The sequence below is a fragment of the Chelon labrosus genome, assembly GCF_963514085.1.
Source record: "Chelon labrosus genome assembly, chromosome: 5".
Taxonomy (NCBI): domain Eukaryota; kingdom Metazoa; phylum Chordata; class Actinopteri; order Mugiliformes; family Mugilidae; genus Chelon; species Chelon labrosus.
In genome coordinates, this window is record NC_140341.1 from 20,462,531 (window position 1) to 20,479,546 (window position 17,016).

Genomic DNA, 17,016 nt, shown 5'->3' on the forward strand with positions numbered 1-17,016 from the left:
ACTTCATTATCTTCCCAAAACAATGTTATTTCCAAGAGGCAGTATAAAAACTGCGTAAACTCGGTTTCTATCAAACCTGTGAAAAAACAATGAAAAATACCAGTCATTAATGTTTAGTCGGCATACAATATGTTGCATTTAAGATACAGCAAGGGAATTTAGATGTACACATAATAAATGTAACTGTGGTGAAGTTCTCATTGCGTACCTTACTTAGTTTTAGACCTTAACAGTTTGCAGTACTCCACTGTCAAAGTCTAGTTTCTTTCCCTGACATCATTTTTATACCCACGCCCAGCAACTGCTGCGCATCCAGGCATTAATTTCTACTTCTGTCCCCTCAGACAGCCATTTCTCTCGTCCCAACCTCTTCCATTTGTTGTTACTGTTTTACCCGCAGTCCTCTCAAGAAAATGTATGTCTCCTCCAATGCAGTATTTTTTTATTATCACCGTCACTTATTTTCAGCTCGCCTATGCAGCCTGTTTTCCTCCCAAACACTCAGCTGTCAGGTATTGAAAATGGAACTATAAGTCTGAATGAAATAAGGGCTTTGGGAACAGTTTCAAATTCAGAGTTGTTTTGTGCGTAGAGATATGGAGTTTGTTCGTTATCCCCCCCAAAACTCTCACTGTCTGCATGTGCGACGCTGCGAACGTGACGCCGTGTACCGCTGCAAGCGACTCAACCATGAATGTCAGTCACAATGTTAACATTAAATATGTATTTAATGTGTAAAATCCCTCCAGGTTATGGATGTGGAGCACGCACTGTACAAATGTACTCATTAATAAAACCTCATCTGTGGCTGTGTGTTTATCTTTCCTCAATCTTTAATATCTTGCTTCTCCTTTCGGTCCAGTTTTTCAATCTCACAATTTCAACTCCCATTCTTCTAGCAACCCAACAATGTAAGACATAGTCTCACACAGACACAGACACAGACGCACACACGCACACACGCACACACACACACTGCCCACGCTGCTGCTCCTGACCGCAGTACGTTCAGAGACGGTCAGGTCCCCCTGCTGCTATCTCTCTGGTGAACCACTTTTATGTAGCCGAATTAATGCAGTTGTTCTTTTCAGGTCAATAGTTGAACACATAAAAGTGCAATTACATTTGAATGGGTACTGCCATTTCACTTGGGGGCTGCGTTAACAGTGCCACAATTGCGTGCCACTCCTGTGGGAGGTGCTCCGTCCACTGACCTTATAGAAGACGTGAAATTTGTGATGTATGCTGCGGTTCTTTCCACACTTCAGAACTTATATGAAGGACTTCATTGGCTGACACATGCTGAATTGGCTGCATTATTACATTACTATGACTGAAAGGTGGACTGAGACACTAAAGTATTATAGTAGTCAACCCTGATAGATATAAAAGAGTGTCTTAGTTTTGTTTCTAAACATATTCCAAGGTTTCTTGCCTGTTGTACGAGGGTACATCTTGTCTTTTAAAATGTTTGCAAGTCCTTCTCTGGGCCTTAAATGTTTTGTTACACACATCCACAGATATCCAAAGTATAGAAAACCATCAAGTTCTCAGATAATACTGCATGGCTAAAGTAACCAATGGTGTGTCTCTTGATTACATTGAGGTTTAATGTAATGGCGACAAATTGAGACCATTCATTCGGATTATTAAAGGAAGCTTTTCAGTGTTTTGAAACCAATACTTTGGTTTGATCATCAGAGATTCAGTCTTCTTGTCTGTATGGTATCTGAAAGAAGTGAGCATTTCTAAGGCAGGAGGTATTTTATGAGCAACATTATTGAGTGGCACTATAAGAAAAGTACAGGGATTTATGTCCAGTGCAGCTACAGATGGTGCACCCTTGAAAGATGGTCGTTTTTCTGGATGCCCTTATTTCCATGGTGCTTCTGTAAGTGTTTAATGAAGTTCATGGTAATGAATTATCGAACACTGTTGTGGTTCATCCGTCCTTGACAGTGACTTCTCACAGCTGACAATGACAGCGCTGCTCACTTACGTTCTAGCTACTTGTGATATTCTCTCTGCCATTGCAGCATGTATCACAAAGTTTAGCAAAGCATTTAAGTCATACTTTAGACTTACGGGTTCTACCTATATTTTCTGATAAAGGCATTTTGTTCCCTTTTTGTTCCCTTTTTGGACCAATTCCGATACCCATAACTGTACCGGCACAACCCTATGATTGCTATGATTGCATTCATTCGTTTTCTGTAGCCGCTTGTCCTCTGGAGGGTTGTGGGGGTGCTGGAGCCTATCCCAGCTGTCATTGGGCGAGAGGTGGAGTACACTCTGGACAGGTTGCCAGTCTATTGTTGGGGTAACACAGAGAGACTCGCACCTACGCCAGTTTTGAATCACCAATTAACCTAAAGAGCATGTCTTTGGACATGAGTACCTGGAGAGAATCCACACAGGCACAGGGAGAACATGCAAACTCCACAGAGAAAGACCCAGTCGGCCAATCCAACCCAGAACCTTCCTGCTGTGAGGTATCAGTGCTAACCACCTCTCCACTGTGCCGCCTGTTTTTCGAACTGATGTTGGGAATTACAAAGTCATAGTGAGTGTCTTGGCCTCTTCTGCTTCAATTTAGTAGATTCTTTGACTTTCCTCAAAAGGAAATTCCAAAGGTTTTTAGATGAGATGATAATCTATTGAGATAAAGTAATCTTTTATTACTCACTCTTGCAAGTTTAAAGCTGCAACAATCAACATACCATTCAGCGCTCTTTCTGTAAGGCCACTCATACATTCTTCATTTAAAAAGGTAATGTGATGTTACGAGCACTTACTTGTAGGAAAGACAACCAAACACATTCTCAAACATTTGAGCTGGTGCAGTATTAGAAACTATTATGTTCTGCGATGTCGTTGTCTTCAGCAGCCAGTGTTGTGCATGAACGTTCATATTTTTGTGAACTGTGAGCTAAACGCATAATTTTTGACTGTGAGTGTAGACGTGAGTTTCACTCAGTCTGGAGGAAAATAACAACGTTCACCCCGGTTCAGGGAAAAAAAAGTTTTACGACAGCTGTCAACCAACGTGCGATTTATGGCATACAGCATGGCTAGTGCAGGCGAAAGAGAAACCGCCTCCGGCACCACAGAAGCAGCTGATCCACACTAACATTTGAGTTATTTCCTAGTATATACAGTCAATGGTTATCCAAAAAAGCAGCACAGATTCTGGTGGAAAAAAATATGACGGGCTGGGGATGGATGGGCAGGTCAGTCAGAGATTCTATTGAACAAGAATAGCTTGAAGCTGCTCATTAAAATAGAACGAACAAACAAACAAACAAATAAATGAACGCAAACTGTTCATTTTGGAGTCTGTGAACTTAGTTCAAAATTAAAATATGTGAACTATGAACTTGAACTTTTATCTGTGTGAACTGAACTTTGAACTAGTTCTTGTTTAGTGTGAACTTGCACAACACTGTCAGCAGCACGTTGTGTTGTACAGCATGTGCTGTATGCACAGGCATTCAGGTGTCCTCTCTTTTTCTCTCCCGTGCACATACACACACGTACTAGAAATATAAGCGCACTCTTTTTCGCCTACATCCAAACACAGACACACACATAGATTTCATATCTGCGCATCCCCCGCTGCATTTCCTTGACAACACCGGGGACCGCAGGACAAGGATGGAACTGTGTGGTTAGTGGCAGATGATGGATGGGAGGGGAGATCACCTATTTGTAGAGCAAAGGCAGCGATTTGCTGTCCCGACTTCTACTGTCAGCAGCCGGGCAGCTCAAAGCGCAGTGATTGACGCAGTTCTGTGTGGCGGCATGAGCAGTGTTTTGAAAACTCCACACGGTAAAAATGTTCTTCTTATCTTAGCATATTGGTCGTACTATTTGTGGGTGGAGTGTGTGTGTGCTGATATGGTGTCATCAGGCCGGGAAAGCTCTGTTTCATCAAGTGGTTTTATTCTGTAATTTATCATCCTCTCAGCCTTTGCAGTCACATTTTAGTCTTGGTCATAGTCTATCTCTCTTATTTTTCTTGTGTTCTGAAATTATCCAGTTTTCTCATCAGCTTTGATGCTTTTCAATGCATCTCTTTCTGATTAGGCATTACAAAGCCGAACTGGACTTGGACGATTAAATCAGAGTTGCCGTAGCTCCAGCAATACCTTGTTATCTTCATGAAATATTTTCCACCTTCTCTTTGATTTTTTGCAGCATCTTCACATATGAGGCATCTTTCTCAAGCCATTCATAAAAGACGTAAAAGAAGGACAGCTGAGCATTGCTGACATACTCCACCCACTTTTCTCCAGCTCTTGTGCTGGGATTCAAATTAGTGACCTTCTGGTTACGAGCTCACTGATAAAGAAAACTGGTAATTTAATTGATGCTCAAGGCTCGTATAGTAATGAGGGCCTCATTAGTGCCAAGCCCAAGCCCCATGTGTGCAAGTGCGAATGTGCTTTTGAGCGTGCTTCTTTCTGTGCGTGTGTGTATCGCATGTGGATACTCGGCTCTTATTTTGGTGTTTCTGCCTGTCTGCCTGAGGAGCGCAGCCTAGCAACAACTCTAGCCTCCTTCTGCTGCTGGGGCATCCAGCAGGATCTGCGCCCGAGCATTTAGCCCCTCTGACCCAGAATGCACCCTCGTCTTCCTGCAGAGTTGCACCCCTCTGTTCCGCTGAGCTGATAGCCGCGCTGAGCCGAAACCGAGTTGAAGCTCTCGCAGTCAGTGAGACAGTGCAATGGAGACCCAGGCTAAAATCCCAAGTTCCACAGCAAGAGGAGAGGGGAACTGCTGCTGTATTTTTGATTGAATGCTTGTCTGTCTACTGTAATTGCCTGACTAGCTGAGTGTCTTTCAGAATACCTCCATTTCAATCCACTGTCTGGCTAACTGCAGTAGCTCTTACTTATCTATCAAGCCAGTACATTTTTCTTTATGCCTCTGGAAGACAATATGAAAAGGGACTGAAGTTAAAATACTGAGTAACAGTTTTTCCTTGTATATATTGAGGGTAGTAGTTCACCACATTGATCTACTTTGGTATCCAGAATACTGATCTCTGATGGGGGATGTTTGATAATGCAATCCTTCAACACCAGAGCAATCAACGTTTTATTATGTGGTTTCTGTTGTCCTGCATATTTCTTCATTAAACAGTCCACACAACCCCTATTAATTCACTCTCACAAACTCATTAATATGCCTTTTTTTCTGATCATTGGTTTGCTATTTGCCTCTCGGTCTTAATCAAACTCATCCCCACACTGGCAATAAAGGAAAAAAAAAATTCACAACAAGCACTTACCATCAAAATAATTGCCTGCATACATTTGTTCTGCCTCCCTAAATTTCATATTGTTTTCCTCCAACGGTCATGGATCCCGATACCGAAGACTGCTGCATGTTTTGAAGCTACGCGCTCATCGAGAGGTGCTCGGAGTTGCTCCCGAGACCAGGCAGTTAGGGGAGGGGGCTGTTCAGAAAAACGAGCAGTAGCTACATGGACAAACTAATTAAGGCGTCTTCTCTACCCACTAAACAATCAACAACAGGATTTAACCATTGATCTACCCCCTGGCCACCAAACTGCTTAACCCAGCAAACATGCAAGCCAAGCATTTTCTTCTAATGAAAGCAAAGCCTGCTTGAGCTTTGCATGTTACCATAGGTATTATGTACTGCTGCATTTGTTAAGTATGAATTTCTTGATGAGAGAGGCCGCGGGAAACAGTGTAACCGTCCTGGGCAAAGCGGCCAGCAAGGAGATAAACGGTAAGTCTGGAAGGTCTTTGCGAAAGTGGATACTGATCTGCTGCAACTGGAATAAGTGGATGGAGGAATTCGGAATTCTTCTTGTTGTTCCTTGTTAAGTATCTAAAATATGATTTTCAGGTTATATCCATGAAAATTTGTGGTGGTTGCCATGTGCCCTGCTGTTGAGTACAACTCAGCTTCACAAGTCTAGGTGGAAGACCTGCATGTGTCACTCTATCTTCAAATGTAAAAGTTCAGAAAGGGAATACGGTAAAGTACATTGTCGTTTAGTGGCATTTTTCTACAAAGAATGTCACAGAGAAAGAGTAAATAACGAATAGATCTTGAATTTGTATTCCTCAACCCATGTGGCCAAATCTGGTTTGGATACGTTTGCCACTTAATTTGATTTGATTGCGCCCCCAGTTTGAGTTCATCCAGCTACGACGAAAGCGAGCATGCTTGGATGATGTACTGGTATCTTGTTTATCTGAGGTTGAGATGTCCTGCTGGCATTTTTGTCATAACTACTTCATTTTGCTTGTTGGTTTGCCCGTCGCCCCACTTTGTCGGCAGTTCTGCTGTGCAAACAATTTGAATTTGAGACTTTCCCTCCACCGGGCTGGGCGATATCCCTCCTGTGGTGAGGAGCAGGATTAATTTATGTCGCCGACTCGTCGGCGCACATGCAGATAGATGGAGCTGAGTTTGCGGGAGGGTGACCTGTGCAGGTAATACACCCGCCACCTATTATCCAGGGAGTATCATTTAATCGAGCCTTTGTGGGACTATATTGTATTTGCTTGCTTCTGTGTGGCGCTGGCAGGATGCCTCGTGTATGATTATGTGTCTCATCGGTTTCAGCCCTGTGTCAGTAATCTGTTTGTAGGGAGATAGAGAACACACAAGCTCTGTAAATAATGCAAATCTGCTAGTGGGCTTCACTCCGTCTTTCTCTCCTGCCATCCGTCTCTCTGTGGCTTTCTTCCATCTTTAGTCGTCTCTCTCTTTCTCTTCCTCTCTCGCATACAAGTCAGGATTAAGCATTCTCTGAACTCCTGCACAACAATAATCTGAGCCACCCTCCGTATCCAATCAACAGACTGTATATGTGTGTGTGTGTGTGCGCGGTTGTGCAGCATAAGGAATCAGTCCTCTCTCTAAGCCTGACGATCACTGGTTTGACAAGGTAATGAATATTATGACGGCGAGATACATTGCCATCTTGATAAAATATAAAATTACAAACTTGTTAGGCCTGCTGTCCCTTCCCGGGGCTTAAATCCCAGATGGATTTAGTGTTGTGGTGGTAGAGGGAAATAATTGATTCTGTCTGCTCACAGCATGGGGAGACATGGATGAGAAAAACAAGAAAATGGGAAAAGATCAGCGGTTGTAATAACAAAAATATGTCATGGCTTTGTCCTGACTGCCTCCTGACAACTGTCATCAGATCTGTGTGACTCAAGATGAACTGCTCACCCCCAAAATCCCAGCCACATTCATCTCTTTCGATGGCAGGAAAAGTGACTATTCAGTCTAGTTTGTTCACAACTTTGACTTCAGCAATAGAGAGTCTTGTCATGATTGTTAATTATGAATTGAGAAGGGAAACAATCAATTAAGAAGCATTGGTTCTATGAGTGCTCAATTACATAGATGCTCCGGGCAAAAACTGATGTAGTAAGTATCCAGAGAGCCTTGTGTGTGTGTCTCTGTTGACTGTGTTCTCTCTCTGTTTTTCACAGAGATTCTGAGTGGAGGTGTATACGTCGACCAGAACAAGTTCCTGTGCCATGCAGACACCATCCATTGGCAGGACATTGTCAAGAACCCACGGATCCATCCCGTGGTGGTTCCCACCAATAGCAGTGTCACTTGTAAGTAACACAGCAAGCGGGAGATCAAAAGATGTGATTTGACTTTAGCCCTTTTCCACCTTGAAAGTGCATTTATCAGGATCAGGATCTGTTACAAAAACCGTCTGACATTTTCTAAAGGTTGTCTGGTCGCTTAGTATAACTTTGACTAAAATAGATGTGGAATTTGTTGTTGCTTCATTTCTGCTGCACTCAGTTGTGATTTTTTTGAGCAGGTTCAATTTCATGAGTGTTTGCATCCTCATTTTTATATAACTGTTATTTACTAATTTAGTTTTGATTAAACTAACTGTAATATTACATTATATTTGCCTGTTCCAAAGAATTAGGGGACTTATTGTGTTTCCAAACGCTCTCAAGTGTCTCTTAACAATAGAACACAATCCATTTCACCACTTTGTTTCTGCTGTTACATGCGTACGAAAACATAACAACTTAAGTGGTTAACTTCTATTTTCCTGGTTGTTTGTGGACTCAAGTGCTGTCTGTTATTCATTCACTCCTGGAAGCTGCAAAGTACAAGCACAGGTCGATGTGCTGGACACCGCGCAGCAGATTATTTGAAGAAAAAAAAAAAAAGACTTCTTTTTTTGTCAAAACCTCCCATCTCTCACAATACAACATGGCCACTGACAGGTCAAGTTGGAGACTGCAGATGTGTCACGCTGCCGCTGACTGTATGTAAAGACAGCCTGTGTATGCTAGTAGCAGCTAAAATAGCTTCAAGCTGCAAACCTTTAACTCAAACTCCTCCAGATTTTTTATTTTGTTTAAAGTTGTAGTCTTCAGCCCCAACCAAAACCGCTTCGAATAAAGTCACTTTTTAATGTACTGACATACACCGATCAGACATAACATTATGACTACTAACAGGTGAAGTAAATAACATTGACCATCTTGTGACAATTCAATGTTCTGCTGGGAAACTTTTGGACCTGGCATTTGTGTGGATGTTACTTAGACATGTACCACCCACCTAGACCAGACCAGGCACCCCCACCCCATAGCAATGACACTCCTTGACACAGACACACACATAAAAACGGTTTAAGAATATCATAAAAAACATGAAAACGGCACACAGTGTTGACCTGGCCTCCAAATTCACTAGATCCTAAACAGGTCAAGTATCTGTGGGATGTGCTGGATCAAGCCTGATCCACAGAGCCCCCTCCACTCAAAGGCCCCCACTAACAACATTCTGTTGCCAGACACCACAGGACATCCTTAGAAGAGCCATGTCCATTCTCTGATGAGTCACAGCTGTTTTGTGGGCACAAGGGAGACCTACACAATATTAGATATGATCGGTGTATCTCCTGACACATTCTATACAGATTTTTTTCATATATGACCTTTGATAAAGACTTTGACTAAGTCTTCACATTAGTCATCTTTTTGATGACAAAAGCTTGAAACTTTTCAAAATTCTCTTTATTATTACTGCATTTCATAAACCGCAATTGAATGTTTGTTTCTTTTTTCTTCTTCTTCTTTCTTGTTATTTAGCCGTGCCCTTGCGCTTCTTCCTCAAATGTCCATTTTTTCTAATCCAAGTTTTTTCTAATTCTTATCTTTTTCTTTTCAAACACTGACTACATATTTGTTCCTTTTTGTTTCTCCCACTTGCCATTTCATTTATTTCTTGGCTATATTTATTTATTTTAAACAAAAGATAGCGGTGGCAGTGCGCTATTCTAATTAGGACAGGATGACTGATCTGGATAAACGGTTTTGACTGAAAGCGTACATAGCTCAACCTTCCTACAGGAGCTGACACAAAATTGGGCATTAAAAAGTATATCCGGATGCCTCTCACAGAGTGACAGTGCGTGCACGATTGTGACAGGGGGGCGATGTTCCAAAGGAGACCCCGCGTCTTAACCTGCTCCATTCACAACAAGGGGCCAAGTGCGAGCAGCAAAACACTGTCATCACTAAACCACCCCTTGACCCCGTTCTGTCAGTCTGCTTACGGCAACAGTGACTGCTCGGACATGCCGCTTTAATGCCACACTGTAGCCGGCTGGGAGACAATTTAATGAACGCTCGTGACGAGTTATGACGGGATTTAATAGGGTGAAATAAACAGACTTAATCTGTCGGGAGGGCGTAGGGGCTTGATGGCTGAGGTGGTTGTCAGTGAAGTAACACCTCTGACCCATTTTTGTTCATTAGACTAAACCTCTTAACACTGCTTTCCTTTTGTTTTTGTAGCTGCTTGTAATTTAAATCTGTTGTTTGTTTGTTTTTTTTAGTTTTGACTAGTCTGTCTCACCTCCATTGTCTGCAAATAGAAAATCACATAATAAAATGCCATTAAGAAATAAAATAAAACACAGTCTTTGCAAATGTCCTTGGATATTACCTCACAGCACTCGTAGAGGGCTGCAGATGCATATTAACTGCTCCAAGCATTGATATTCTGCTCAATCCCCCTCCTCCCTGCAGCCCTATTAGCCCCGGATCGACCCCGACTCCTGTGCAAGTCCTCTGCCCCGCCAAAAGATCAAGGGTCTCCAAACTTGTAATCCACAATTGAGAACATAATCTGTATTTCATTCTTAGGGGGTGACACAAGCTTTACCTTGTTATTACTTGGGACTTTTTTTTACGTGTGTGTCACACTTGTGTTGTGTCTATTGCTTTCTTTTCAAAAACAGGACTTTAAAATCCATGCCCTGTTGATTCAGTTGAAACCCCTCCATCTGTCTTTGGACTTGCAGCGACACTGGCACGCTAGGCGTCCCGACATTTTAACCTTCAGGGGCTGTTTTAGGAAAGCTGTTAAAGATTATGGTCAAGGAAAGGGGGGGTGGGACAGGTTTATTCTAGGTCACTGAGAATTTAGAAGATGAGATGGTGACGGCCTTGCACGGTAAATGAACACTCTTTGACTTCTCGGGGCACCATGCTCGGAGGACAACAGAGAGACATCTAAGTGCAGCAGAGCTTCCGCACACTTTGCACTATAAGACAACCACTTATGGCTGGCTGACATTTATATTATTATCCTGCTTGTGCGCTGCTTTTCCTACAGTCAAGGCTGCTGACCTCTCTCTCAAGCATTGTCAAAGTGCTAGTTTGAAGGGAACAGCCGGGAGAAGCAGAAAAAAAAAGAAGGACAGACCGAGAGAAGACCAAAAAAAAAAAGATGCAGGGATAGACATTCAGTGAAAGAAAGCCACAGAGGAGAGATGAATCAGCGAGGGATGGACGGAAGGGATGAAAGAGATGAAATGTGTGGTGGAGAGGCTCACAAATGAGGAATAGAAGGAGGGCAGAGGATGGAGAGGCTCATGTTGGGCAATAGCGTCAGTCTGATGCTAATAGCTCTCATCTGGAGAGTCTGATGGACAGAGGACAGCACTTCTGCACTCATCCAGACTCACTTCCCCCCGCAGTCAATTACTAGACAGTCAATTAAGTCCTCTAAAATCCCAGAAAAGGCACCGGTTGAAGCTCCGTTGCTGCTTGCCGCTCTCTGTACTGCTTTTATCGCAACGTGCCGAGCGCTTGTGTCGTGCTGGGCTGATTATGTGTGGAGGGGCAGGGAGAGCAATCTTATTTTTTGCAAAAACAACCTGTGCCAAGGTTATTTAAGATGTTATGACTGGAACAGCACGTACCAGTCAGAGAAGATGCAGTGTTGTTACAGAAAGACAGCAAGTTTCATCATCTTGCTCGCGTGAAACTAAGAATATCTGAAAAGCATCTCATTTGAAGTGAATCTTGAAAAGTGTACAAATCTATATTACATCAGTGAAAGCAAATGTCGTCAACATAAGACTATATTGTAAAGTGCACAGTAGTCCTGGTACCTACATTTCTTGTGAATGTGTTTATTACGCCCGATTTTAATTATAATAATTTCCAAGTACTCCCAGAGTGCTTGGAATGCATTTTTAATGAAGCACCATAGCATTCATCTCTTCAAGCTAATTTAATTATGTTGCATAAACACACAAGCTCACATGGATTAGGTGTATTGAAAGGTAGGTCAAGATAAGCCTAGGGCCGGCTATGTTTTTGTTGAGTAGTTTGTTCCTTCTCTGGTGAAGTGCCCGCAGTCAGACTCCAGTTCAGTGCCTGTGGTCTGTTTTAAGGTTCAACCAACATGTATTTTTGGATGATACTGATTATTTTACCACTAAAAAGTGCCAATCATGCCTCTCCTTGATCTTGCGTGCAGGTCAAAAGTGCCATCGTTCCTGTAATGGCCGCTGCTGGGGACCCAAAGAGGACCAGTGTCAAAGCTGTAAGTACAACAATATTATAAAGTTAAGACACATCGCACATGTCCTTGTAGTGGGTGCCAGTGTAGTTTTGTGTCATTATGAAAAGCCTGAGGAATTTTAAGTGCAAATATACACACAGTTTTCACATAACTTATAGTTATTTTAATGATTAAAATAAAGTTAGTTCTACTTTACTCTTTGCATCTGTGCCGCTTTCTCTTTTTGTGTTGGCATCTATCCCAACCTATATGTGATGGGACATGGCTTTTCTAGGCTGTTAGACTGAAGCTCGAACAACTTAGCATATACACTACATGACATGTACTGATCAAGAATAACATTATGACCACCTTCCTAATACTGTGCAGGTCTCCCTTGTGCCTCCAAAACAGTTGTGACTCATGGACATGGGCCTTCTGAGGGTGTCCTGTGGTGTCTGGTAACACAGTGTTGTTAGTGGGGGCCTATGGGTTCTATGGATTGAGGGGAGGGGCCTCTGTGGATCATCCCACAGATACTTGATCAGTTTGGGATCTAGTGAATTTGGAGGCCAGGTCAAGACCTTGTGCTGTTCTTCATGTTTTTTGACTTGCTCCTAAACCATTTTTGTCTGTGTGCCTGTGTCAGGCTGCATCCTGCTGAGTGTCATTGCTATGGGGTAGGGGTGCCTGGTCTGGTCTAGGTGGGTGAAACATGTCTAAGGAACATCCACACAAATATCAGGTCCAAAGCTTTCCCAACGGAACATTGACTTGTCACAAGATGGTCAATATTAGATGATCAGTGTTATTTACTTCTCCTGTCGGTGGTCATAATGTTATGCCTGATTGATGTATATGATGGTTTTCAGATGCAACATGTCTGATCGTTTAAAATGAAAAAAAAAAAAAAGTCTGACTGCAAGTCAAATTCCAGACTACCAGTCAGGAGTCTGGTCCTTGTCCAGTGCTTTGCATTGTATTATTACATTTTTGTATCTGAAAACAATCATATATGTCATGTACTGTGTATGCTAATTTGTTGGAACTTCAGTCTAACAAATTAAAAAACCCATGTGCCTGAATTCAGTTATCTATTTTCTGTCCATATCACATATAGATTGGGATAGATGACACTTCAGACCAGAGTAGCTTGACTTCTTGCTCCGTTTTGGAGTATTACTTGTTCATTGTTTGTCTAGATTGAGGCAACTAAACTACTTGGATATGTTTAGAAAAAGATCACAGCTTAGGTTAAAGGAGAACCTTAATTCTGTCCACTGTGCAACAAGCTTTTCAGACATTTTCTTGCTACCATGGTGATCAGTCGTTCCCTGGCTGTGAGATTTTACATGCACTTATTCACACTGTCTGACTAAGGTAGCTGGGTTCAACTCAGGCAAGAAAAACTGAGTAAACCTCTAATTTAGGTGACACGCCTTATAAAGTTATGCAAGTTTGCTATCCAAACTACAAATCCGTATTTGTTTCTTTTGTTTAGTTTGTTTGGGTTTTTCAGTAATTCACAGTTTTAACTAAAATGCACATTTTACTTATATGTGACCTAACCCTAAATGGAAATTATTGTCTGATGATAAAGTTTGATCATATCTGAAGCAGAGATGACATCTAATCATGTTCATTTTTCTTCCTGTTAATTAAAATTCTACTAGTTGGAACATTTTACTCCGATTTCATAAAAGAAATTGAGTGCATACAAAAGAACTAAACCTCGAGCGGTCTTATATTTATCTATTCAGGGTGGTAATTAGAAGGACAGAAAGGTTATCTGAATATTTGGTTTTCATTAAATTTTAGAGGAGATTCCCACCAAAACACAGACGGCGACTGCGATCTCTAAACGCTGAAGGTTTTCTTATGTGCACAGTTTTATAATCCATGACTAAATTTATTCCAGAGGCCTTCAGTTTGAAAGCGGGGAATGAAAGCACAATTTCTGCACAAAATGGAACTGTAATTCTGCTATTAACGGCACTAGCACCAATTTGTTGAATAGAAATACCGCTTGCACTTCCTCAAATGGAGGTCTTGCATTGGGTGCTAAGATTTGAAATAAATTTGCTAATGTATTCTAACAATATCTAACTGTAGATTGACCCTTACATTATAATAATGGTGAAATACTTCAGAACATATTTACAGTGTATCTTTGTCCATTGCCTCATCACAAAGGAATTAAGTTCCAGTAGAATCAATATCCAATGAAAGTTTTGGTGCAAGCTTTTTGCTAGAACATTGTTGCTTTGCAGTGCATAATAAGAATCAACGCATTAGAGTAACTTGTGTCATCTGTATATTTCCTATGTAATTTATATGATTTATCAATCCACTGTACTTAGATCTATTCAGCTGGCATAGCACTTTACCACACCTATACACAAACATTGGATTGAACTTAATCTTTATTGCTGTTGTGTCTAGTTTTTCTGTAGTGGATCAGAACCTGCACAACACTTACAACACCAAAAGATTCATGCAAACAGAAAAAGCATTCTGCACTGCAACAACAACAGCCAGTACCGCTGTGGTTTCAGGGCTGTCAGTCCTTACAATTTTCCAGAATGTAGTATCTCAGGAAAGCTTTGAGGGATTTTTTTCAAATCTGATCAAAAATGTTGACTTGGACTCTGGTGGTTAATGGTCAGTCTGACCTAAAGCCTGTCCCATTCTGTTCTAATGGAGGCTTCCATTCTAAGAGAAGACGTTATATTTCTCACAACTGGAATCATACATGTCAGCACGGTGGCAAAAAATATACTTGATGCCTTTGATTAAATTCCTTCGTGTTGGCTCGTTCTATCTACCGTATTATATGAATCTGGGCAGACACTGATGTAAACTTTACTAGTTGTATAAAGCATATAACCGATAGGCAGTAGTTCCAGTTTTTCCTTTTATCCATCACAAATCTCTTTGTTGCTCTCTTCCCTCTTTCAATGTGATTGCACTCCCCTCTCCATCAATTTCTCCCTCTTTCACCATCACTCTGCGCGTGGACCACTTCATCTGTGCCTTCCAACATGGAATAGCTCGGCTTTTTTTGTTCTGCGGTTGCGATCTCATTAAGATAATGAGGAATGAACCGTTTGACCAGGTCCTGTTAACAACACGTCATGGACCGGTCCCAGATAAGCCCCTGGCCCTGTCTGTCTCCCTCCTTATAGGCATTATCACACTCTGTCTCCATCTTCATCCGTGGACGCCGTGATTCATAAGTTTCACTGGTGGAGATAATACCCGAGAAGGTCTATGTTCCATGGAAGTAGCAGATGACAAAAATCGGTTGTAAATCACATTTGACCCTCAATGTCCGTTTAACTGATGTGACTGCTATGCCCTGCCCTCTGGTTTAGCATACAATAACCTAGCTCTCTTGAAGAGGGGGGCTTTGGTGAGAGGTTGGCATTTCCTGAATCGATTCGATTCATTTAGAGATGTTTCAGTTCAGATTTTTTTTTTTTTTTTTTTGTCTTAAAACTAAAACTAATCTTGTTAGTTAGAGATATTTTACCTCTATTTTCACATCTTCCATATTGCTTTGCTTAGATGTAGCTCTTCTCTGTTGTCATGCCTTTTGAAAGCAGCTTTGCTGTTGGTGCTCTCTTAGTTGTAGCCTCTCCCTCACATGTGGAATAATCTCAATGTGCGGTGAGATTTGCCATGCGAAACCAGTCTCGTGAGACTGCAGCAAAGTTCCTAACAAGAGGATGCAGGAAATGTCATGTATTTATATATATATAAAAAAAAAAACTTTAAACCCTTTATCTTTTAAACCCAGCCCTAGCTTGAACATAGTTCCGCTGGACATCGTATGCCTCTGATGTGATTTTGCTCTTTATGAATCCCTGATAGAAATATGTGGCTAATTGTTCAACCAACTAACCTGGATGGATGGATGGATGGATGGATGGATGGATGGATGGATGGTAGGTAGGTAGGTAGGTAGGTAGGTAGGTAGGTCGGTCGGTCGGTCGGTCGGTCGGTCGGTCGGTAGGTAAGTAGAGGAAAAGGGAAAAAGGGAACCTTGGGATATCGCATGACGGTGTTGATCTGTTAAACACAATGTCTGGGTAATGTTAAAAGAAACTGGCAATCTCTCTTCCTTTGTGTCTTTCTTGTGTCTGCTAAATACCAACAAAAAAAGCTGAGAGGAGTCTAAGGTCTCCTAAGCCACACAAGAGAGTAACACACTGAGACTGAAGTGGTGACTCTTTATCTAATAAGCTATCAACTAGGAAGCAAGAGGGAGTACGACCAGAGGGAAGATCCAAGTTCTGTAGTGCTGCCATTTTCTGTAATGTATTTTAATAACGCTGTTAGTATCAAGAGCATTAATCAGCAAATTAGTTTCTACTAGGTAGATTAACCACAACATTTATCATTCATGTTCACTGTAACTGTAACCACTGCAAGTATTAGCCTGACAAGCCTTCACATGACAAGGATCACTTTAACCAAACCATTTGATCAAGATTGTAAAGACGATATTAAACATAATCTGGCTCCGTGGACAATCCACAAAAAAAAAAAAATCTTTATTTTTCAAAACCAGATGTGAAAAAACTTCCGCTCATGTAAATGGGAACCGAAAAGCAGTGGTTCCCGTGAATGATGCCGCTGTCCACAGCCTGTTCAAATGGAGGCTTCCAGGCATATTTCATGAGATGGATTCCTTCTGTGTTTGTTGTCGCCAGTTATTTTTTTCCTAAAGTACAAGTTTAAAGCCAAATTGATAAACAGCATTGCGTTTCTCTCTGGCAAGGTCATTTGTTTGACAAAGTGTCTTTTGAATAAAGCGGGCCGTTTCATTTTAGCCCCGGAACTGTTAATGGAATGCCACTGATGGTGCGTTAGGCGTAGGGTGACGTGTGGCTGTGTGTGCGTGTGGCTGTGTGTGTGTGTGTTCTTGCATGTCTGTGTGGTGACTTGTCTGTGACTTGTATCCATCATGGTGATAGTGTCTTTTCACAGCATTGCTCAAGGGGAAACACAGAACTCAAAAAACTATGTGCATGCACATAAAAAGACGCAGTAATATTAGGTTTATAATGCTGTACATTAACATTGCTACATTTCCTAGAAATTAAAACCGTTACAATGTATAATTCCAGCCACAATTGTGATATAACGACTAATTTGCTGTCATCTTTATCAGCA